The 27,043-nt window shown below is 29.7% G+C and overlaps 1 protein-coding gene across 3 annotated transcripts in view; it reads left to right on the forward strand.

Moving 5' to 3' along the window:
• Positions 1-27,043, forward strand: part of LOC112684558 (semaphorin-2A) — a 478,554-nt gene that overhangs the window by 211,656 nt on the left and 239,855 nt on the right. For all 3 annotated transcript variants that reach the window (XM_025556135.1, XM_025556136.1, XM_025556134.1), the window contains one exon: positions 2,297-2,335. The gene's annotated coding sequence lies outside the window, so the exon portion shown is untranslated. The remainder of the gene's footprint in view (positions 1-2,296; positions 2,336-27,043) is intronic.

The raw sequence follows: 27,043 nt of genomic DNA on the forward strand, positions 1-27,043 counted from the left end.
AGGGATGGCAAACCTTTTGAACACTGCGTGCCCAAAATTTTTTTATAAAGTGTGCATGAAAAATATTAAAAATATTATATTTTGTTATATTATAATTTGATTGTATAATTAATGTATAAGTATAAAAAGGTTAGTTTAGGTACATAATAATTATAATATATAATAAATAATAATATTGCTTTATTAATTATTTATATTATATTATATTATAGGTCCTATAATATATAATAGTAAAAATTTTCGCGTGCCATAGATTTGCCATCCCTGCACTAGGGTATTTATTACGTAAAAGAAATATTTGTTTGAAATCATTAACTATAGAAAAATACCTTCAAAGATGTCCTTTTATTTTTATCATATATGAAAAAAAAAACCACACTATGCACGTCTACTTCTGCGAGTCAAACGGGTGCATACACGAGCATATGATAGTATCACTCACTTGTGCGCGAATGCATGCATAAATATAGTACTAAAAGCGTTGCGAATCTTATTCGGTGATTTACGTACAGATTCGGACGAGCTAGCATTTCGAGTAGTGTCTACCCGTGCGGTGTTTCTCGGCTACGATAGCAGACGCGTTGCGAGGGTAAACGTTCAAACGGTGTTGTATTCGCAAACTCCCTATCCGTTAGGCGTCCGTTCAAATCATGTTTCACTTTTGGCGAGTGCACATTTCGTTGAACCATCCGACCGTGCGCGTGTCGCCAGCAATCTTGGGACCCGGAGTCAATTACGCAGTTGTCACAGAACGGTGCCTTTTAAATTGTTTTCGAATAACAACGAGGTATGGGATATACGCGCGCATCGTGTCGTATTCGATGAAAAAGACAAAAATAAAAAAAATCAGATCCTCGCACCAGGCCCGGAACACGGATGGAAACACTCGTTTGAATAAACATCACGGCCGATCGGTTTTCGAACACTCGGTCATCCCCCCCCCCCTCACCAGTCGTAACGCGCACGCCAACCCCCGGACGGGCCAGTGCATCGGGCAAAACGTATGTGCCGTACACGCGTTTAACAGCCGTAAAAATAAACGTTCCGTTCCTTTTTCCTATCCTCGCCTTTTTGCTCTGCATCAGCTAACGATTGCCTTGACGTACCTGCGTGTACACACACGCAAACCTTTTTCGGTTTTTTTTTCTTTTTTCTATCAATTCCGTTTCAGCTGCATCGTCGTCGTCTTGACCGGCTGTAAAATTATTGCTGCACTGCTAAAATATTACACACACCACTCACGATTATCGGTCTTGTGATTCTAAAATCTGTACTGGAATATTTCGAACGAACGCGTGTAATCCCTTGTGACTCTTCGTTGCACTTGTGGCTGTCGGCAAATGTATCGTTTATATTAAATATAGTTATTTGTGTACTAAAATTATACCTGTGGTATAACTTCAAAATGTGTTTGTCGTTTTAATTGAAACCAGTGGCTCTGCATTTCTGTAACATTCAGTAAAATATCACCTCTGGCCGTTATAAAACGTTCTAATGAACATCAATGGAAACAATATTGTAAGTTTTCGGTTCACCTTAAAAAAAAAAATAATAATAATAATTATGCCACGATCTGGACTTATGGTGATTATAAATTGTTAATACTTAATCATGGCGTAGGATTGATTTAATAAAAGAGGAGTTACCGCGAATGGAAGATAAATGTAATTATTTTAAAAACGATTTTATGTGCTTAGGAGACATTAAGGTTTATTATTTAAAATGTATTAATAACTTGCTCATAGTTACTTATACTTTTGATGATGATTATTCTCTTTGAAATACATATTTAGAAAAAATCTCAACGGCTTATTGAAAATAGGTTGAACAGGTAAAAGAAAATTATTTAAATTCCTCTACAGGCAACAAACAACTATACACACACATATATATGGTAAAAGACGACTTTGTATTGGGACTACAAAGAAACTGAAATTACCTTACTAAGAATGTACCGAGAATAAAGTTGAGAGCGCTAAACAATTTTTAAGCTGGTCTGAAAATCACATGATCATCACATGTGTTCTGAACAGTCAGTGAATAACATTACTCTGCTGCACTAACACTAAATCTGTATATCTGTAATACATCTTCTGTATACATTTAAATACATAGTAAGAAATAAATAGAACTTTTAAGTTTATCTTCTTATGTTCTGTTTTTTAAATGAACTCTTCACACGGAATGGAAACTTGAACTTGATACGTTTATAACATAGAAAAAAAAATTTATCTTGTTTATCTAAATTATTATTGTCTTAAACGTATCCTAATCGTTTATTTCGATATTGTTTCAGGACCAGTATCGATTGAAACCGAAAACAGTTCCAGTCCCGGTAAGTCTAAAGTTATATTAATAATTATTACGTATCAGTATTTTATAACTATTACTACGATACCCTTGTAGTATTTATATAGTGTTATATTATAATTATTTATTATTTTTATCATTATTATTATTATAATCATTAACGCTACCGTTGTCATTAACATTATCGTTTTCGCCGTTGTCGGAATTTACTAGTTATTCACGAGTAGCACATAAATAACGTGATCCCAAAATATCTTCTAGTGTCTTTGTACCACAGCCTCTCACACGCGCACACACGGACATACGCACACACACACACACACACACACATACACACACACACACATGTGTTCACTCATTCGCATTCTCTCTTGCCTTTCGCCGTTCTCTTCATAACGATAATGTTTTAAACGGCCGATAAATCAGACACAACCGTTACGTCATGACATTTGAAACTGGACACTACGAGCAACCAGGGATAGACCTTTGCAAATATCATGGTAAATTCCGACGAACAAAGCGTACTACCACGGCCAACACTATACCGTAATTACCATAACAACCGTCCACGGTAGTATTTAGTTGTAATATTAAATGGTATATATTAATGTACATATTATAATATTACGATTCATGCCTTTTACCGCAATGGCGTTGGCGAGTACAACATATTTTAACGTATATTATAACGCAATTTGAATCAAATATGTTACGCTTGATTGAATATCAGTTCCGTTTTAAAAACTGAAAATAATTATGAAAAATTGTAAATTTTTATTTTTTCGAGAAACATATAATTTGAATGATCTTGTTTTGTTTTGAAATTTGTTCTAAGTGCAGATAGCACGAATAACTAAAAATGTATACTCGAAAGGATAAAAGATAATTCATTAAACCTTACGAAATATACTAGATAAAAGATATTTGAATAAAAATTATTTAGATCATAATAAAATGTTGAAGATTTACAATTTCTATTTTTAATAAAAAAATGTATCACTTCTTATCAATTCTATTTCACAGCACGTTGTGGTTCTCAACTTTCATGTTTTACTTAAATATATACATGATTAGAAAAATTCATTATTCAATTTAAAATCACAACATTGATCTTAATGCGATTAATCCTTGTTATACTTATCACTAGAACTATTGCATTAATTTTTTCTTTTGAATTATCGAGAATCATAAATTACAACGTATAATATGTTACAATCTATGTAAGAATCCACTGTATTTATACATATTGTTTACATAATTTCGATTCGTAATTTATTAAAAATCCATGATTCTTCACTGATCATCATAGTATTTGAAGACTTTCTAAGATCTCAATTTTGAATTTTTATTCTATCACTGATTCTTAGGATCTGAAATTTAATTATAAACCAAAAGCATTTTTTTTTTTTTTTTACGGTGTAACTGTGTTATAGTATGGTGAAATTATCTAGCAGCTATTAATATTGTTCGAGGAAAACAATCGTTGCGCCTCGCACATAAAATCGTCCTTATTTTTATTCGTTTGAAAACATTAAACAGTTTGTTGTTTATTTTTGTCAGAACGCTTGCAACATCAATTCAAATTAAAAATACTATGTATTTAATTTCTCATTAATAATTTTGATTAAATTTTTCGACGTTGAATGATGCAAATTTCAATTTATTACTTTTTACGTTGAGTGTTATATTTGATATCGTTTGTAAATACTTGATATATTTGAATTGAATACAGTTAGATGGACAATTTTAATCAACAACATTTTATTTTATTTCATTATTAAGAAATCAAAAATAAATGGTTACAAATTAACAAGTTTAACTAATAAGTACAGTTTTGATTACCTACATCTTGTAAGCTAAAGCTTGTGTTGGAGATAGGGTGTTATTACATTGACAGATAAAACAATACAATTAGGTAGGTAATTTCTTATAATATTAGGTACGATATTTTATCAATAAGATTACTTTAAAAATATAATAATAAAAAGAAAAGAAAAAATTAAGCAAAGTATTAACATGAATAAATTGATAATATTATATATGATATTTACTTAGTATCGTTAATATTATACCTATCTGTACGCCTTATTCATCAACGTTTTATAACAGAATTATTTCAATTTTTTTAACACAACTGAATGATAATTCAAGTTGAAAACGAATCATACTTAGCCATGATTATGTACGTTTTATAAATTTAATTATTAACTATTAAGAGTTATGTTTCTCTCCCTTTTAAGTTACTGTAAAATGTATAAATTACAACATAGGAAATTATTTGTTTTATTATCACTGATAATTTATTAGTGTAAGACGTAAATTAAGACAGACGCTTTTAACATATGAATTATTCATAATTGTATATCTAAGAGTTTTAAAATACAGTAATTTATTCTTCAGAATAACTACTCGACGTTTAATGATAATTGTTTTGTGTTATATTATTGGATTAGTTATCAATAATTAACATATTTCCGAAGATTATATATACGTAAAAATATACAACATAGCGTAAAAAAATAAACAAACATTTTAATCAACTTGATTTTCATTTTTACGCCATCTTTCAATTGATCCGTCAAAAAAACGCAAGTATTTTCTTAAAAATACATATATGATATGATATGATGATATTTTTATATTTTATTGGACGAGCCTCAGAGAAGTCGTTTATAAAAGCAATCGTGGGAATAGAGTTTTCCGGTTGGTGTGTGTACGTTCTACTATTCTCAGATATTCGAAAATTTAATTAAATCAAACAAACCCCATGAAATCCCTTCTTGATCAAATTTTACCCACCTTCGATACAGATGATGATGTCGTCTATACCGTCGTCACTCGTCGTAATGACGGCACCAGAGTAATCCCACGCGAAGTAGTTCGATACCCTACCTGCGTCCAAAATTCAATTAATAACTGAATGTATAAAATAGTTGGACAACCGTTTGTGATCGTTTTACTAGAATATTGTGTCTATCTACCGGTGCACATAATATTTTCATCCGAATGAACCATTCTATTATTATAAATATATTGTTTGACGTATTGCTGTAAAATAATATTGTATGGAGAAGAGATGAACGAAAGCGTTTTTTTTTTTTTTTTTTGTTAAATCTATAATCATGTTCGGTTCGGAAATAAAACATAAATACCAAATATTTATAAACATACATTGGAGATTGGAAATTTGATTGTTTGTTATTTTGTATTATATCTTGTTTGTTATGTGTCTTTGTATTAAAATATTTTTAATATTTTTCGATTTATATAATGTGAAATTATTTTTTGATGTTAGTTTTAATAGTTTTATAATTTAAAGAATTTAATTTTAACCCAATTCAATAAAAATATAACAAGTTTTTTTTTACCATTACGCAAAGTTATAAAATGTATGAATTCGAGTTTTGAGTATAATTCTGGGAAAGATACATACGGTTCAATTTAAATGTTTTAAATACTTCTAAGATACTGTGTTTGTAAATTTATTACAACACATTTGCTCCAATATTTCTCATAAAGACCATTTACCATATTTAACTATATTTAAGTATACATACGAGTGTATATGTATGCATACATAGGCATTTAAGTTATATTCTAGGATTAAACGCAATACTTTTATGTATGTTTTATAGCTCATATAAGTAATAAAATGTAAAGGTAATGCTTATAATGCGACACGAACAATGGACGTTTAAAATAAATCGTTGTGTGCATTAGTTACGTTTAACATCACACATTGTATTCGTAAAATAATTAATAACAACAACAGTCAAAATGTATGATTTTGGTTGTCTACACAGTGAATACAATGTCTTGTATTAAATCCATCGTCATAATATAATACATGCTATGTCTTCTATGTACGGCCCTCTCAGTTGATGCCGTCGAATTTTTATGTGCTGTGATTTACGCACATTGGTTTTATTCAATTCATCTTTCAGTCATTAATGGCTATTCATTTTGGCGTTGTTTGTTGAATATCCGTAGAACCGGTAACGTCCAAGTTGAAATTATACGCAACGGGAGTATTATAACTACTGAAATAGATTTGCCTATCATTTCCGTCGAATTGATATTTATCGAGATAAGAACTCCAAACTTATCATTTTTTTTCTCATGTCAATAAGTATTCTATTGCTCGTATAATGGTTATCATCACATTTATTTATCGTATAAATTAATTTCAACGGTTGCATAGTATTTATTATTTAGCATTTTTTTTTTAGTCCTTTTAAATATGCAAAAGTAAATGTGTATAACGTAACGTATCGTTTTATACATTTTTCTGTGGTTAAATTTTCTATCGACTAAATTTTATCCATTATTTTGAAAAATAATAACTTTTTATATTTTTATCAATATCTATCTCCTACGATACTTTCCAAGATACGTATTTGTTACACTATCATTTTCTTATCTGGTTAACATGGGCACAACTAGAGCCCAAATATTGGAGGTGCTGAAATTGCTGAAAATGAAATTCAGTGGTATTTAATTACAATTACTATAGATTATATAGATTTGAAGAAAAAAAACAGGAGTGCTACATTTGAACTCAGGGGTCCTAAAAATCCTATTTCGCCCCCCTATTTGCACTTATGCTGAGTAACAGTTTTGATCTTTTTTCAAATCAGTTTTGTCGTAAGTTCGATTTTATTACGAAACTAGATAGGTTATGTACTTTTTTTATTAACAATGTTTTTTTTTTAACAAAATCTTTTGAGCAGAGCAATATGCGATATACGTTCGCATAGATGTTTTACTACATATCCATGGTTTCTATTTATTCTTTTTTTTCATTCATAAATAAATACCTTTAACGTAAATAGGATTCCCTTAAGTAATTGATTAAAATATAAATAAGTGTAATTAATTATAATTAATTAAATAAAATGTCTATGTATGATGCGTATTACATTGTTGTAACTGAATTCAGTGATCATACAATATTCAAGCTCAAAAGCGTTTATATTGGATTTATATACAAAACAATTATTTTTCCTCTTTTTATAATACGTTTGACGGTATTTCCAGACAAAGCTTTAACGCCAACAATTATTATATACATTTTATTTTATGTTTTGATGTTTATTGATTATTCGTTTTTTTTATATTCATGTTCGCATATTAAACTTTTAACCAATATTTATTGCTCATCATTTTCTTTTATTTCTTATTTTTTTTTTTTATCAACTGTGTAGAATTTGTTCAAGTATCATCTTATAATATTACTGAAAGAGACAAAACATATTAACATATCATTTTACGTTGATCTCTTCCCGTGGGATATTCTCTACCCACAAAAACATGGAACAAAAACGACCAAAGACGTCTATACCACCTATTATCAATAAGCGCCAACATAAATATTCAGGAAACAATGGCACTTATAGATACTTTGTATCACTCTGCACGCTGAGCATTTTTGGCCTGCATTGTCCTTTTATGTTATATTATCATCAAAATGCAAAATCAAAATATTTTCGTATAATCTTAGATTTTTAAAGGGTAATAATTGTTCCGAGTATAGAAAAGTATTACTAGATGTTTTTGAATATTTTATTTAGATCATGTACCTATATTCATATATATATATATATATATATATATATATATATATATATATATATATTTGAAACTTTTGCTTAAAACATTTACATAAATCGGATATATTTTGAATTTATAATACTATTATAATTTTAGTCAGTTATGTAGCTAGTACAATTTTCATAATACTGAATATATTGGTATCACGCGTATGTGATTTATTTTATTGATTTTCTATACTATTTTACCTATCACATATTAATATTATATTTAATAATTAATCATTTTAGGGTTGTTTAAATAAAAATAATATACGTGTGTTCAATGATCACGCATACATGTGCATTATAAAGTCGTTTATCGGTTCAACGCGATTATCAAAATTCATTATTCATAAAAGTTAGGTCAGGTTACTTAATTTTCTTTTAACACTACGTAAATCAAATTTACCATGTTCATTGATTCGAACAACAAAGAACGTATACACAATACATTTACTATTAACCAATAATTTATGTCTATATATTATACTATAATCCCCTGTTCTACGTGCTATAGCGCTATATTAAAGATCATAAAGCGTAAATATAATGTGTTGTAAAAGTTTAAAAAATAAAATAAATATGATCTCCCGTGTGAAATAAATACATTCGTATTTGTGGATTAATTGATCCATACTAGTTACTTGTACGGAAAAAAAGATTGTAGGAAATAGTCCTAAAGGCAAAAATATAACATTTTCTATAGTGATGTTTTTTTTTTTTTTTTTTGTTGAATTAGGCAAAAATGCTCCTTGTTTTGTTTTTGGGGCCAAATGAAAAATACCATTAATTTACATGTCTGGTCTTTATTTTAATAATACGTGTTTTTTATAAACGATTAGCTTTGTGTGTAATGGTTTAAATAGTTCAATCGAAGTGGTTAGGGTTTCCGCTCAAATATGACGAGCTTACGTGTTATGAAAATATTGCTGATGATTGTTATGTTATTTGATGGCTGCGCTTTCGAAAGCAAATTCTTTAGCTATTACACAATTTGCATGTCATAGCGGTTATCTTAAATTGCTTGGTCCCATCCAATAAATGTGATCGACGTAACGATAATAATGTAATTATTACTAATATTATAAATATTATTATTACTATTGTTATTATTTTTTTATTATTATTAATTAATATTGCCTGTATACAATACACAATACAAAAATTGCTTATTCATTTTCTCCTTTATGAATAGTATTAAAGCTAAAATAGTTTTAGCCACGTTTCACTAATGGTATGGTAACACTGTATTTAAAATCATGTGGATTCGTGAATATCAATAACGACAAATTAAGGTCACAGGAATTTTAAGACACATAAAAAAAACTTCATAGTCATGTCGCAATAGGAAATAAGTTTTGAAAAGATTTTAGAATATAAAAAAACATGTGTACAATAATCAAATAACTAATATTTGTAATTAGCATATAAACAATAAATATGATTTATTGGATTATTCGAATTGATAGAATACAGAAGACTATTGAATAAATGGTCTTCTGTGATGGTCGCGTCACTCGCGATCACTATGGAAAACTATTTCAAGTGTTACATTAATTCAAAGCACGTGTTTGTATCTATATCTAAAATTTGTTCGGCGTATACGACAATATGTTCAAAATTGTGTATGTTTAAAAATAGTTATGAATATCAACAGGATTTTGTAAATCTTGCGGAATCGTACACTAAACCACATAACAATTAATAATGTCATTTAAAAAATTACCTCGACGCTATTATTGAACACTGTGTATAATTTTAAGATAATTGGTTTGGGTTACAGAAGTTTTGTTGGTACATTTTTCGACATTTTGGCCAAATGATATTGGTGGCATAAATTAATTTGATTATCGATCTTATCAGACTTATTTTATATTTTCTTCCCTACATTGTAGATGCATGGTTCTCAAATTAATCTCAAATATCCAGAAATTAGGTGGTCCTATTGAGTCTGCGCATGAATGACATTCAGCTAATAATATTATCTGTATTATTTAGAGAGACGTCATACATCGCATGATGGGCGTATATCTTTTGACATTACGACAGCTGCCTGTTTGAGGATTTCGAAGGGTCTCATCTTAATCCCATACATATCACTTCAAATTTCCTGTGTATATCTGGGATTTAATAAGAGTGAACCTAGCGCCTATGCATTTCTGTTTATTAATTTTATGTGTACTCATATGTTATAGAAATCACCGTTGTTTTTGTTTTTCATAAAAATTTGTTAAATCATGATTTGAATAATCAAAATTTTATACACAAATAATTTTTAATAATTTTTGTTTTATTTATACGAGTATTTTTACTCAGTTAACGACTAGATATATTTACGTCATATTTATCCATTGAACGTAAACATACGTTGGCTGCTATTTTACTTTGGAAAACATTGAAAAAAAGAAAAGTAAGCACTTAATCGTATCAATAATATCGAACATTCTTATTATAAATTATTCGTTGAGCGTCTATGTCTTCTGTTTCGTTAACATTTGATTTTTAGGTTTATTCTTTAAGTCGAGTCAGTCTTTTGGAATAATTTTATTTGTTCGATTTGTATTGTTTGAGATAATTTACGCTATAATTTGTCTTGAAACGTGCTCTTTGATTAATTTACATATTTAGTATGATCGAAATTTACAATTAAGTTATGGAATTTTATCGTCGTGATATTTGTTTTACAATTTAATTTATGCATGTTCGTTATTCATAATTTTGACGTATGAAACGAATTAAAACTTTCTATTTATTTTGAAGTTCACTGAATATATTGAACAATTTCCTTCCATCAATAATTGGATCTAATAATATTTTGGCATAATTAAAATATCTTTCCTAGATTTGTTTAATTAATCATGCAATACTACATAGATAAATTATTAATCCAGTGATTGGCTGTATATATATATATATATATATATTTTCCTCTTGGTTCAATTATTTTAATGTTTCAATTGGAAACAACAATTTTATTTACAGAAGTATAATTAATAGAACACACGCAAACTTCTAACCAATGTTAGAAGAAGAGTTAAAAGAAAACTTTCAAAAAACTTAAGTTAGTTTTTATTTATGTGGGAACCGTGACATATCGTTTGATTTATTATTTTTACATTGAAATTTACTTTTATGTTTAATTGTGAAATAGTTTTATGAAAAAGATTTTTTTTTTTTATTAAATCTTAATTATTATATCTAAACAATTACATGTATATACATGGTATATCTAAACAGGTATTGAGAAATATTTATAAAGTGTATAATATTATACATCATTTAGTGGATAAATACTAAAATAACTCGAAGAGTGAATATTGTGTATTATAATATATCGGAAAAAAAGAAAAATCATATGTATGTTTGATTTAATTTTTTACGCAGTTTTTATATATATATATATAATACTGAATCAATGATTTATTTATTCGATGGCTTTTTTCTTTTTATCTGCAATAAAAATAAAGAAATATTGGTTTTATTTTATGAATACACCATAGATTCTAATGCATACACAGGAGTTTGGTTGAGTACTAAATGTGTGCTTATTTTTATGAAATTTTCGATGGATTTAATACATTTTCCAGTGATCCCAGTTTTTTACAGGGTGGTTTTTCGCCATCAGAATAATTGTTTGAGTATCAAGCATGATATTATAGAAATTTATTTACGGGTTTTGATTTAATACATTTTCTATCGATGCGTTGAGATTTATAAACAAACAATAAAAAAAAAAAATTAAAAAAAAAAAAGTTGCAGAATATCAATTTGAAATTGTTAAATAGCTCAGAGCTAATGTACCATGTAATTATCGGCAGTGAGGATTGCACATTTTTTCGTTAACGGTGTATACCCGATCACTCATATTGTTTTTATTGGTATTGTACATCATTGATGCGCGTGTATTCAAATGCCACAAAAAATATTAAAAAAGAACAAATTTCCGAAAAGAGAGTACTGCTTAGAAATCACAACACATAACGCGTAGAAATATGTTTCCGCTTGCTGATGCAAAAAAGAGTATAAATAAAAAATTATTAGTTTATTTTTTTGACGCCCGTGCGAATTGTGACCATGTAACTTATACATTATATAATAATCAGTGGCCCAACTAGGAGTGTGGTTTGGGGGTTGTGACACCCCACGAAATTTTTCTGAGGTTTTTACAAATTCTACGTGGAAAAAAATGGTTTATCTTGAAGATGCGAAATGCCTGATTGATATGAAATTTGAATATTATTCGTATTATAATTGATAATAATAATAACATGACAATATGGAACGTTTTGTAACGTTCCGTTCGATTTTATAACATCAATAACCTTGGTACTACGATTTATCGATAGTCGATTGAATAATACTTTTTTTTTTGTAGTATCACAATATGAAATAGAAGTTAAACTGTTTAATTTGTAATTTAAATATTTTACTCATAAACCTAACTTAATCTTACTTCCTTATTCCTACCAAACACCTGTAGAAAATGCTTATTTTTTCCAAATTCACAACTCTCCCCCCCCCCCAAAAAAAAAAACCAATTCTGGTTGCGCCACTGATAATAATTATTGATGTATTACGCGGTATTGACTATTTTAAACATGCGACGTTCAAGGAATATTGGACGGATGTTGTATTTCGGTTTAAACCAACGAGAATCGCACGGCACTGTATAATAACCGTGTACATCGTGTACGGGATTCCTGTAATAATTATAATACCATGCGCATGATTGATAGTTGCATACCTATTAGGGCATGCATAGTGCGATACTATTGTACGATACGACATTGGATTGTGGGTGCCATATATTAATTTCCATCCGTAAATAACATCACACGACCATCTTGATATCCGTGTTTTGGTCACCATAGTAACCATAGTGCACGTAACCGCGACGGAGGTACACGTGATATATCATATCGCATTGCGGGCAGGAACGGTGATTTTATTATAATAATAACAACAGTAACGTCATTCATGCGGCAGTGACCGCGGCGGTGATATTATTCCGAACGATTTAGACGCAAAGCCAATATTGACCGATCCGTTAACGAACAACAGTGCCGAGCACACCGTCGGCACGTGGATAGAGTTCGGTTGTGGAACGTGATAATAACAGTAACACGATGATAACAGTAACAAAGTGACGTTGTTTACAACCGAACGACAATATTATCGTTATGGTAGCGCGACGTGAGTAAACGGATAGTGATCGGTGGTTTTTAATTTGCCCATCAAAGCTTTGCGTTGATCTGTGTGCCACGGGTAATATGTAAATTGTTCGAGCGATTTCGTCCCTCCCGGAAAAGTAGAACCGTGAATACAAACGAACAATTTTTATATTTAATATTCGTATTATAATTTCTTATAAATATTCTGTTTCCCGTGTGGTCAAATCTGAATGTTGATGAAATCGGACAGTTCACCAGCAAAGTTTTAAGAAAGCAGACACATTTCGTAATTATAATGGCCATAGCTACAATAGCGGCGGATTGGCTAAAAATTTCGGCCCGGGAAATTACCGTAAAACTGGCCAACCATCCAATAATAATAATTTTTCATAAAAGTCTCATTTACGAGTATTCATGGATTAATTGCTCGTAGAACTGTTTACATCACGTTTACACAAGTGTTTTATCATAATTTTACAATTAAATACAAAATACTTAAATAAATTATTTTTAATCCAAGTACGTCGGCCCAGTATTATAATATGATTACCGGCCTACCGGGAACTTTCCCGGAATTCCGGCTGGCCAATCCGCCGCTGTCTACGAATGCGTTCCAGCTTATAATATACGAATGAATAAGTGATAGTTACAAGGCTGTATCTAGAAATTTTTTTCGGGAGGGGTCCAAAACATGTATATTATAATTTTATTGAATTTAGATTTTAACTTTTGATATATGGTCGATATAAAACAGAAAAAGATTTAATCTTCTTTTATTGAAGTTAATATCATATTTTCATATGATATTATGATATAAAATTAAAAACATTCAATGATAAATTGGAGCTTAAGTCATTTTTGACTGAAAATATTTATGTTGGTATTAATAATGAATAATTATTTTAAACATTCGTAAAGTATTGACGAAATTTCGGATAAGCCCAGACACCCTGGACTCCCCTCCAGATACGGCCTTGGATAGTTGTAAAATGCAATGATAATTATACAATAAAAATGTATTATTATTGTTTCAAAATATTTATAATATAATACATTTCAATAACATTAAATATTGTTTTAAAATATTCATTATATTTACAATTAATACATAATAAAAGATAAAACAATTATAATAAATCATTATTAATAATAAATTTAAAAAAAATATTGCGAAAAAGAAATATTATTTCTCCGTGTTCGTTATTCAAATAGTCCATAGCTCATATACCCATACGCTAAGAGCCACATGCGTCTGTGTATTGGACTTTGTGTAAACGATATTTCACAACTTCTTGAAACGTATCGAATTCTAGTAAAACGTTATACACCAAAAATAAAATTTAGGAAATTGCAGGAACGGTTTTTCTATTGTTGCTAAACACATGATTTGATAGTATTGAAAAAATAAAAAATGTAATCGAAAAGTTCGATTGCTCCTTACATTGTTACATGTCATTAGTCGTGCTGTTACGAAACATCCATCAAGCCCATATTTTCCACACATCAGAGACTGATGCACATATTTCACATTCCTGCGCCAATAACCTTTCACGCGTCTTCTGGGCCATCACACTTTCCGTGTAGACTTTTACACAAAACTGGTGAGCCATGTTTGCCGACCACTGACAATGGAAAAATGTAAAACTTTGTAGATCACACATACATAAAACTAAAGTCCATGACCAGGGATGGAACGATGGAGAGGAAGACGGGGATTTATCCCCGGGTATAAGATTTTAGATGGTGTATTTTTCGTAGTACATAATCCATTATTGACTACTTGTTTGATATTTTTAACATTGTTACTGATAATGTGTTTAAAACTCAGTAAGTATGATTGTATAGCAATTATTAGAAGAAAAAAAATGTAAGGAAGGGTATTTGATTTTTGGTCTACAATACGGCGTCATTTTAACATTTTCCACGGGCGTAAAAATTCTTGTTCACGTCACCGTTATTTCCGTACATATGGTATTCCATAGTTGTCGGGTTGAGCAAAAATTTAAAGTTGACCCTTTTGCCTAGAACTGCTATGGGGTATAGACTATACCTGTACATAAAAATATGAGCTGCATTACGCGCTTCTATCTATATATATCTATCTATATATATACTCGTATGTGTATGTGCGGGGTCGTTTTCCGTATCGTTTTATGTGCAAAATATATACATGCACACGTACAGTGAAATTTGCACCTTATATCACGGCAATGTGGTTGAAAACCCTATGTACACACGGGCGCGCTCAGTGCTATTGAAAAAGGGGTAGGTACAGCACTACAGGTAAGTGTGTTTGATCGCGTGTGTGTATGTCTGTGTGTGAGTATGTGTGTGGTTGAATGGGGGCACGGAAATATTTCCTAGGCCATATAATACAGTGCGTTGCCGTCGTAAAACCGTCGGATTAAAGAGCCTCTTTCCCGGGCAACACTTAACCGTGATTTATATTCATTTATTGGAAGCCGTGGGTCCACGTAAGTGCTCCTCGTGTACCATGAATTATAAACCAATAACAACTCGGATTTATCTAATGGAGGAGGTTTTTTCTTCTCTCTTCGCCCTGTCCGTACCACGTCTCCGTGGGCCCGCCGCCACGCGCGATATTCTTCCTTCGCTCGCATCCTCACCGCCCGAAGATTTTCCCCTATAAATCATTCCTTATTCTTATCTGTTGCCGGGCTCACGATGTTTATTAAACGGGCGCACGTTAAGAGTACACACACTCACACACGCGCGCGTGCGCGTGCACACACACACACACACACACACACACACACATACACACACACGTATAAAAGTATTATAAGTATTATGAATACTTACGCGGCTACACGAGTACACGCCCATAAGCTATCCATACGCCGTGATGTTACAGCTGTGCATCCGCTTGTGCACGTCAAACTTTTACTATGTTTTTTTCTATTAAGCTCTACTCGTCTCTTTGGACGTCCTCATACGTCTCGGGTTTTCGCGTTTTAAACGTCATACGCTTTTCATTTTTCATTTTCGTGTTTTCGTAATCATGACATCACGTGCGTGTGATATTGAATACCTTCCGGTAACCTCTCGAATACAATACAGTTCACCTCGCGTGTGCGGCCCATATTTTTGTATTTCATGTTAAATATAGTGATATACAACAATAAAGATCTTGAGCTCTCTGAAGTGGTTCGAAATCGTACCGATTTTCAATCTATAACATCTATATGTCGATAAAAAACACTTTACACATTATTTATGCAAGTTTCAAACCGTTTTTAATTTATACGATTTTGTATGAAAAACTTTTAAAACTCATTAGAAAATGTACATGATTCATAAGCCGAACTTGAAGGATACACACGTGAAAAGTGGAAAACCGAGAACTTTTGATATGACTGAATTTATAATATAGTATAATGACCGGATGAACTTGTTTTGGCCATGTCTTCTTCTCGCATAGTTTTGCGATTTCTTCCCATGGAATAACTAATGAAAACGTAGTAATTTCAGCCGCCAAGTATTAGATAGTGATATTAAAAAAAAAAAACAAGTACAAAGATAATATTGATAACCAAGGAGTAAAGAGAAAAGTTTAGGTAAATGGTTGAAGTAACTCGTAAATTAATAGCTTGGATAATGTTGATATCAGTGTATTTTTTTGGACAGGTTATTTTTCATTGCAAGAACATCATAGTTCTAATTTTGAGCTTGGCAGTTTTTTTACTTTTTAAATGGTTTTTTGGGGAATATCAGTATTTTTTTTTTACACCAAGAACTATAATGCTTATATATTACGAGTACCTATATATTATTATTAGTACTCTGGTATATTATCACGTATTATTCTAATATTATAATTTGACAATACAATGTATACATATACATATGAGATAAAAGTAGTAATAAGAAGTAATCATTAAGACTAAACTATATTATAATACGATTATAAAATTATGTTAAAATACATTTTAGTTAGAACAGGCGAGTAGCTAGAAATTTCTAAGGAGGTGTTATTCAAAATTAATTGACAAAATTATGTAAACAAAATTGATTACTTTACGTATATTTAAAATTTTCACATTTATATTATTATAATTAATACAAAAAAATAAAAAATAATATTTTTAATTAAATTAACTTAATGCGTCTACTTTTTAAAGCTAAATTATCTATTATTTCGTCGGTGGTTACGACTAAATCCCGATGAATATTCATAACTGCTAAGCCGTTCAACCGATTTTCACCAGTTGTGTGCTTCAAATATGTTTTTAAGCGCCGTAAAGAGGAAAAAGATCTTTCACTGCTTGCAGTGGTTACTCGTAAAGTAATCAATATTTTTAAAAGTCGATGAACACTAGGAAATATTTATTATTGTGTAATGTCGAAAGTACAACAGTCTACGAGTAGCCGACTACAAAGTTTTGTTTCAGAGTTTAAAGATACATTTACATCTGATGGACACGTTTTATTTTATGTACTATGTGGTAATGTTTTTTTTTTTTTAATGCATATAAATGCATATTATAATGCATATTTTAATGATTTTAAAAGCATATTTGCATGCATGTTTGTGTATTTTTTATAGCTATAAGTCCCTAAGCCTAGTAATTACTAATTAATGCCAGATCCCGGCTTTTGTGCTTTACATTATTGTTATCGTAATATATATTTCATTTTGATAAATAAGTGTAATCACAGCTTATGATGAATCTTTATTTTGATAAAACATATTAAGTATACCACGGCTGAGGAGGGGGGGGTGTTACTACACCTGTAACACCCCCCCTGGTTACTCGCCTGAATTAGAGATGTTTTAATAATTATAATATGTTTATAATACAAACGCATGAGCTAGAAATTGTGTAATCCTCGTATATTTAATTGAATGACTTGAATTTTGGCACTCAAATATTAAATACACCAGAGAAAGTTTTATATATATTTTAGATTTATGCTCGTTTGAGGAGAAATTTTTGGATGGAGGGCGTTTTTGGAAAATGTTATGTTTTTTTGAATTTTTCTTTTTTGTTCCCTAGTCATCCTCAATAATTGTTGTCAAGTTTCATAAATTCATTTTTTCTCTACTTCGATTGAATGTTTTTGTCATTTTTCGTCAAATTAACTACTTTTTCACCATTAGAACTGAGGGTTAGGGTTAATGTAGATGTTCGTTCTTGTCTTATTTGACAGCTGTGTGCATAGGTATAAGTTATAAAAATAGTTGAATTAATACTATCCCTCCGGCCGCCGTAAATGTCGCTCAACCCATTTAGTTTTGCAGAATATAATAAGCATTGTACGGTCAACCGTTGTTCCAATGCCGGCGCGACGCTCTCTTTCTGTTTTTTAGCTTAGCTTGCAGGTCGATCGACCTGCTTGGTTTCTACGGAAAACTATATTGATTATATGCTAACATTTTGCGTTATAAATTCAAAGATATCTTGATACTTCTTGGCAGTGCGAACGAGTATTGCGGTGAATTTATTGGCTTGTGCATTTGAAAACTTTTTACATTAGCTCTGTAAATTCTATTTAGTTGACTGACAAACTGGATAGCGTCCAGTTCCAATTTTTTGTTTTGAGTCTATATGATTTAAAAGTATTATTTGTTTCTTCTATAAAATTTTCATATTCTGTATGTCAAAGCATATGGAATATTTCCAAAGAAACTTCGTTTTATATATATATATATATATATATAGTTTGCGGTGTTTTCCATTTACGTGTACATATATCATAAACAAATAGATGTAGTGTTTCATGTATAACATGTATAACTACCTGTTTTTTAAAAGAAAATGAATGTTTTTTTTTTTCCCGGAAAAATAGTATTTTTGTATATTTATTATTTAAATAAATAATTATAAATTGTATAGCTATTACTTTAGCTCTAACTGAAGTAAAGAATATAGCTCAAAAATAAAAATAAATAATTTCAAAAATTTGAATTTGCTGTTGGTACGATTTGAAAACAGTTTTTAGTTATTTTCTATAAATCATTAGAATTTAAAATTGTTAAGTGTTTTATCAGAAGAGAGATTTTTAGTTTCAATTAAATAATATGGTTTATTTGTATATTGGATAGTGAAAAGCTTGAAAAACATTAAATCAAACATAGTTCAAATATTTCATTTTTTAGTTAAAAATTTAAAATTTCATATTACATATATGTTACTTGAATCATATCGATTTCTCCTATACAAAAGATATACATGAATACTTTACAAATGTTATGACTAATTTTTGTTTTCTACAGAATTTATGTGAAAATCATGATTTATATCTGTATAACTATTCAAGTCGTTTTTTTTCAAAAACATTGAGACTACTTTATATATATATATATGATGTTTTTTTTTTATGTATTTTTATCCTATTCTACTATGAATACATTATTCACTTGGATATAAAAATTCGAAGACTGCGTTAGACATAATAAAACCGTGCGTATGTATGTATAAAAATGGATCACATCAATTGAATATTCAGATGACCGTATTCAACAACAGACTTTATGCCGAACGGGTCGTTTGTGTTTATTTTGGGTTCATTAAAAAACCGCTCTTGTACTGTGCACTTGCGCGCACCAAGTAATTTCACCTTCAAGTGGTGCTGTCTCCGCCACCGCCCGTCAAACAACGTTTCTAAATATACCATAGCTTTAATTGATTTGATAATCAGTTTTGTTTATTTGCTCCGAAGGACTGAAGGGACCGAGCGCAGCGGCGGCGGCGGCGGCACCGACAACGGCGGTACTACACATGAACGAGCGCGGTAATTTATGTGAGACGCGTAGCGGTCCCGTTCGCCCTCCGGGCTGGCCACCGTCACCGTCGTCTTCGGGGCCCATTTACACGGATTGTTACGATTCGTTAGGTTTTTGCATTTAAAATGCAACGAAACGGTAATGCTGTGTTGATTCTTCAGCGTCTGTTTTTTTTTCGTTTTTCTATTCGTTTCTTTTTCTCCTCGGAAAAGCTTCACACCAGGATTAGCGATTTTCGAAAAACTTTTGTTCTTACTCTTACTTATGTATAGGTTCATGGTCTTTCCGATGCGGCAATCATTGCTGTTGCATCTGGTTCTCGGCTTACGTCACACTAAAAACAACTAATTATTCGAACGATCCAAGCCCAAACACCCAGAAAAAAAGCTAATATCGAAAAGTAAAGGCTAATATTTATATATATATATACATTTAGACAAGTCTATAGGACGTATGTGCGAGGTCTGTCTGGATAGTATAGTAGCTATTTTCTCCCCTTTCTATTGATATATATACGCAAACACATACTTTCTCTCTTATTTTACCCTACCCCGTTAAAAAACATCCTGTCTCTCTTTCTCTCAGTTTCTTTCTATTTCCGCGTGTATTTAGAAAAGGGCGACTTCTAAACACCCACACGCGTATGTGTACTCGTATACAAAAATATATATATATATTATATGTGTGTGAATCATGGAAGCTTTATTTAGGCTAGAAAATAAAAACGTTTACAAAAAAAAAGACGCCCTCGATGGTAATAAAAATACGACATGAACTGTAGGAATACAAACATACTTTCTTGTTTTTTTTTTTTTTTTTTTTTTTTTTTTTTTAGTAGCGTTTTTCTCCTCCCCAACAGTTCAATGCGCAAACACGATGCACATTTTTTTTTTTTTTTTATAGCCGACTTTGCAATCCGCGTGCATACATAGTACACGTGTGCATGTACATAATTTTACTATTCGTATATGCGCGTCATATTTATAATGTTCGCGTTACTGAACCGATAATTACATTGGTGGTAATAATGAAAACACGACTCCTTTTAATGCATTCGTTATGAAGAATTGTTGTGAACGTTAACGAGCGATGGTGATTTACACAAATACATACAAACCTTATTAAATTGAATAGTTTTCAACAGTGCAAAATTTCAAATCTCCTGGAAAATTACAATTATAAAAAAGCAATTTCAAATTTTGCACTATTTTGCAAAGTAACAGACATGCCTAATATGGGATACCGATAATCAATCTGAAATATATTTTCTTTTGATCTAAAATAGAATATTGGTTTATGAACATGGGTTTAAAAAACATATGATGAGATTAAATTAAATGTAATTTATACAATAAACAAAACTTAATCGAAATATATCAACATTGTACCTATGTATTTTAAATCAATATTTTATTGAAGTGATACCAAATAAAAATCGCATTTAGGTATAACTGTGTAAATGTTCATATGCAACGTAAAAAATAAGAACAAATTACTAACTATATTAATAAGCTTCAGGGGAAGAAATAACATTTGTCCCCACATTTCTATTTTCATTTATACTTATGGATTTAAACGAAAATACAATAAAAATATACATAAATCTATCTAATATTTAACTTTTATGTGACATTAATTTTATAAAAAATAAAACCCAATTACGTACAGTGATCAAAATAGCTATTTTAGACGGTTTTTCATTTTGCTACCATGAAGTTTCCCGCATATTTTCGCAGTGCAGTGGTAGATGACTCCTCGAGTAATAATATCTGTATATAGAAAAGTTTGTTTGTATTATATATGAACTATTGTACTCTTGTTATTTGCATCGCGTGTTGTGAAAATTCCTAGCCAAGCAAAAACAATCATATTTTTCATTCGTTGCTCCGTGTATAGTTATGAGTAATAATGTTGAAACACACGCTAAAGTTGAGGGAAACGGTACATAATAATTTCTTAACATCTTAACGGTTTCAAGTGAAAGTTTTCATTTAAACAGCATAATACTTATGGAGCAGCGTATACAATTCAGGAACTAGCAGTGCTTTGATGGCTGAAGAGGTTTTACATTCTAAATAATATTAAGGTGTAGTACAACGAAATTGATACTTTTTGCTAAAATGTCAGGAATTATTTTTAGGACAATGGCCATTTTTTTAAATCTTACTGTTTTGTATAGATCAGGGGGAACCAAACGGTCGATCTCGGAAATTTTAAAGTCGATCATGTTAGAATTTATTTTTAGGTACACGCGCACGAAAATGAATCAAGGTTGTAATAAACAAGCTGTCGAAGTTTTATCTGGATAATTTTTATCTTTTATTCTGGTTTCGTACATAAAGATGTTTATCGTTCACGCGTGTTCGTTTCATTGTGTTTATTCGGTGTTTTTTTTATTAAATTTATAATAACATATTTAAGTTCTTAAAATTTATAAGTACGAGTGCACATAAGAAACAAAAAACGTATCATTTTCATCGAGATTAGGAAATAGATTTTTTTTTTTTTACATTGCTGAAAGACCAGTACATATGTTCAAATGTCGAATAAAAGTATCCACAATAAAAAAAGGTAATCTAGAAAGACATTTTAGAATCACGCATTCAAAATTTAATTTAGATTTCCCACCTAAAACTGAAGTTCGTAAAAAAACATTTAGAAAAATTGAAACTTGAAATTGATAAACAACAATTGATTTTTATTAATCCAGTTTTAAAATCCAAAGCAGCAACAATTGCTTCATTTCGAATTAGTCATGTTTAGCTAAGAATAAAAAATAAGTTCAAACCTGTGAAATAGTAAAACAAGTTTTTTAGAAGGCACAGCTGTTTTATTTGAAAACTTTATAAATAAATCAGAAATTTTATCACCAATAAACGATTTACAGTCATCTCGTAAAACTGTGACTAGAAAAGTTGAATTTATTTTGAATTTATTGGACAAAATTTAGTTGAAATTATAAAACAAAACATAAATGAATGTGTTTATTTTTCACTTAAATTCGATGAATCAACAGACATAACAGATACTGCTCAACTATGTATATTTATAATACTAGATTTTTTAAATTTTAATTCATAAAAATAATTATTAACTACAAACCCTATGAAAATTACGACACGAGGAGAGGATATTTATTAAGCTTTCATTAATTTTGTCAATAAATCAAATTTATCTTTGTATAAATTAGTTAGTATTACGACTAGTTTTATCGTTTTGTGTAAGAATGATGATAATTTTCAGCATTTTATAATCTTCTATTGTATTCATCAACAATCATTATGTAGACAAATATTGAATATGAGTAGTATAATGGAAATTGCTTTTAATATAGTCAATTCTATATGTTCACGAAGCTTGCAAAGACGACTTTTTAAATTACAATTAAAAGATTCTAAGCATTATGATTTATTATTGTATTCTGATGTTAGATGTTTGTGCAGTGGTAAATTTCTAGAAAGGTTCAGTGCTTACTTCCTGAAATAATAGAGTTTTTAAAATCCAGAGACAATAATTATGATTGTTTAAAAAACAATACCTGGCTTTAGAACTTAGCATTTTTAACATATATAACGGCTCATTTAAAAATTTTAGATTTTGAACTTCAAGGAAAAGGTATGACAATAATTAAGTTTTTGAATTCTATAAATGGTATTAAATCAATATTGATATTACTCAAGTCACAATTAAAAGAATCTAATTTGAATAATTTTCGAAACTTAAAAGATTTTTTTGAAAAGTAAAAATGAACAGACGCAGTGGAAATAATATATATTGCTTGTGAGGTTGAAAAAGTGTACAATGAATTTGAGAAACGATTTAATGATATTCAAAAATTAGAGCCGATTATTACATTTATGTCTTTTACTTTATCCGAAACAAACAATATTGAAAATATTTCTACACAAATAAGCAATTTGTTTGACATGGATTCTACAAAATTTGAATTTGAAATTATAAAATACACTTCTGGAATTTATTTAGTGCAGAAAAATATCCGTGTTTGAGAAATGTAGCTTTACAGTTACATACTTATTTTGGATCTTCACATTTGTGCAAAACAGCATTTTCTCACATGAAAATGATAAAAACAAATTAACGAGGTATACTCTCTGATGACCATTTAGAGCATTGTTTTCGATTAACAGTCAGTAATTATTCGACAGATTACGACCAACTGAACTACGAAATGTAATACCACACCAGGGATGGATTTTTTTTTTTTTTGGAAGGGGGCGACGTGGCAATTTTTTTTTCCAGACTTATTTAATATTTTTTGTATGGATATATATAATAATTTCATAAATACCTATAAATTCTGTATATATTTGTATAAGTAGAATGTTTCATGATAATAAATAATAGTTATTATTAGGGAACGGATTTATATGTAAATGCATATTTTTATTAAAACGAGATATTTAAGATTTGATAAGAAATGTTTATGATTTAAATCATTCCTATTAAAATGATGATACTTTTATTTTACATATTTTTACATATTTTGGTATAATTACATATTTTTACATATTTCACTAATTTTTAAATATTTTTAAACATATTTTTATCATTTCATCATTCATACGTCTTCTTCGTACGAAAATACAAGAAATTATTTCAAAATTAGATCCAGAAACTTCTATCGCTGTTGGAAAAGCTCAAAATATTATGCTAAATAAAACATTGAAAATAATTTAATTTTAATTAAAAATAATTTAACAAAAATATTAATAAAAAATATGTCCCCAAATGATAGTATGCAAATTGTTGAATCAGCGATTAAAACTCGTAAGCGGACCAATAGATGTAAAAAAGAAAATTCATGCTGTTACAGAAAAAAATTCCAGACAATATTCATTTTAAAACAATCAATGACATAATGAGTGGCAGACACCCTTCTAAAAATTTGGAATTATCGCCTTCTGATAGTACGCACTTGAAATATGCTTTTAATACGTCGGTTGATATGAAACGATAATTTAGCCGTTTTGAAAATATTTTGATACCTAATAGGTGACATTTAATATATGATAATTTAAAAGATATTGTAATAATTCAATACAACAAATCATTTTGATAATTTAATAATAATAATCACTTTTTCTCCCCACATATTTGGATGTTTTTAACACATATTTTATAAATTATACTTACATATATATGTAAATATTTCTGTATTTTTATTACATATAAATCCGTTCCCTAGTTATTATTAATAAATAATAATAATAATAATAGTTGTGATCACGGTTCTATATACGACCGAGGTTGTGACCGAGCGACCGAACTATAACCATTGATTTTGAAATAAGTCGAGATATAGGAATATTTGGAAACCGCAATTTTAGATTTATTTAATTCTTATATACATCGATAATCAAACGTAGATTTGTATTATTAATAGCTTATCACACAATTAAATACTCCGTGTACCACACACATAAAGACATTATTGTAAATATAGAAGAAGTCATTAATAGGTTTGCAAATTAAAAAAAAGAGATGTTAAATTATTATTGTAATTAATATTTTTGAATAGTTAATTTTTATAGATACTTAAATAAAGACACCTAATTAGTTATTTGTATTAAGCGTTGTACTTATTTTTCAATAAATTGGTTAAATAACGGCCAAGTATTTTTTGTACTCTATATATCACTCATAAAATTTTTTCCCCCCCCCCCCCCCCCCCCTTAACCAGGCTTCAGATCTGCCTCTGTATTACACTGCAACAATGCCTAGATTGACAAAATAATATAATAATTAGACTTAAGTAATTAGATTTTAGAAATTATTATTTAGTAATTAGTTCATAATTCTTATTGTATATTTATATACACTTTATGCAAGTATGTTTCTTAATAATTATAGTTATTAAATAATAAAAACTTTTCCTATGAAAGTTGATCCTTAAAGGTGAAGTATATTTTTTAGTAGATCATCACCAAAAAAAGTTTGTCCACCCCTGGTATAGATCGTAACGATTATATGTTCAATCCAATTGGTTATAAATAAGATCGCTGATAAGTATTCGTGTACTCTAGTTCTATTCCGAACGAATGAGCAAACTATTAACGTATCAAATTTCAGTCCACCGTTATTATTATAATGTTACGTACCTCTTAACATGATGCTTTCGTCATAATATTAGAATCTATACACGTTCAAAATATTATGATATATCATCATTAGTGTCGCTTATAATTACTGTTCTGATTATAATTATTATTATGCAAAGGTGATTATTTCCGACTTCTACGCAGTGATGTTATTTTGTATTTACAATGTAAATATTCGATGTGAAGTATGATCTTGTGCAGTTCATCACAGCTAAACGCGGTTTCACATGTAAATTTTTCGATTATCCCGTCTCGGAGCCTTGCTCGTATAACTCATAGAAACTCTATTATCAGTCCGTAAACGATATTCTCGCTTCGCAAAGGGTTTCAGGTGCATTGACAGTGTGAGATTGAAATTTTTGAATAGTACAAGACTATACGTATTGGACTAATAAGCCGTACTCCCGAGAGTGGTGTTAAGTTAGTTTATTTTGAGATCTATTCCGTGTTATCAATAATCAACTTTTGACAATTGTACATATCTTCAATTTGGTTAAAAAGAGTATCGCCATGAAAATGTTCATAGTTAACTGCGACAGTTGTCACACTGCTGTTTCGATAGATGCAGGAGGTAATTTCGTAAAACTCGTTTTCGGAAGAAAACCAATTAAGATATTCAAGATATTCATACTCCCGATATTATACCATAACATTATTTTGTAACCTGTAAATTGCTAATTATTTGTGTATGAAAACTTTTTATTGACAATTTACATTTCTAAGTTAAAGTATGAAACTTGTACACAATCTTGTATTATAAATATTTGGAGGTAAAAATGAGATTAAGTTTTTGAAACTTCAAACGTTGAACATAAATATGAAAGAGATTCTTACAAATTTCAAAATAATATTATTTTGGTATTTGTTTGGATATTTTATATTCAACGAATATATTACAATTACAAACAAAATCTGTAGAACATTTTTATTTACCAAGTATTTTGCAGATTTTATTGACAATCTTTGAGATATTCACCCTTAGGATACGAGTACTTCGAATTATGATTAAAAAACAATTTCCAGCTATTAATTGTTATTACAATTTAGTACAGATCATAGAGAGAGAGAGAGAGAGAGAGAGAGAGAGAGAGAGAGAGAGAGAGA

The sequence above is a fragment of the Sipha flava genome, unplaced genomic scaffold (assembly GCF_003268045.1).
Source record: "Sipha flava isolate LNK unplaced genomic scaffold, YSA_version1 252_pilon_pilon, whole genome shotgun sequence".
NCBI lineage: Eukaryota > Metazoa > Arthropoda > Insecta > Hemiptera > Aphididae > Sipha > Sipha flava.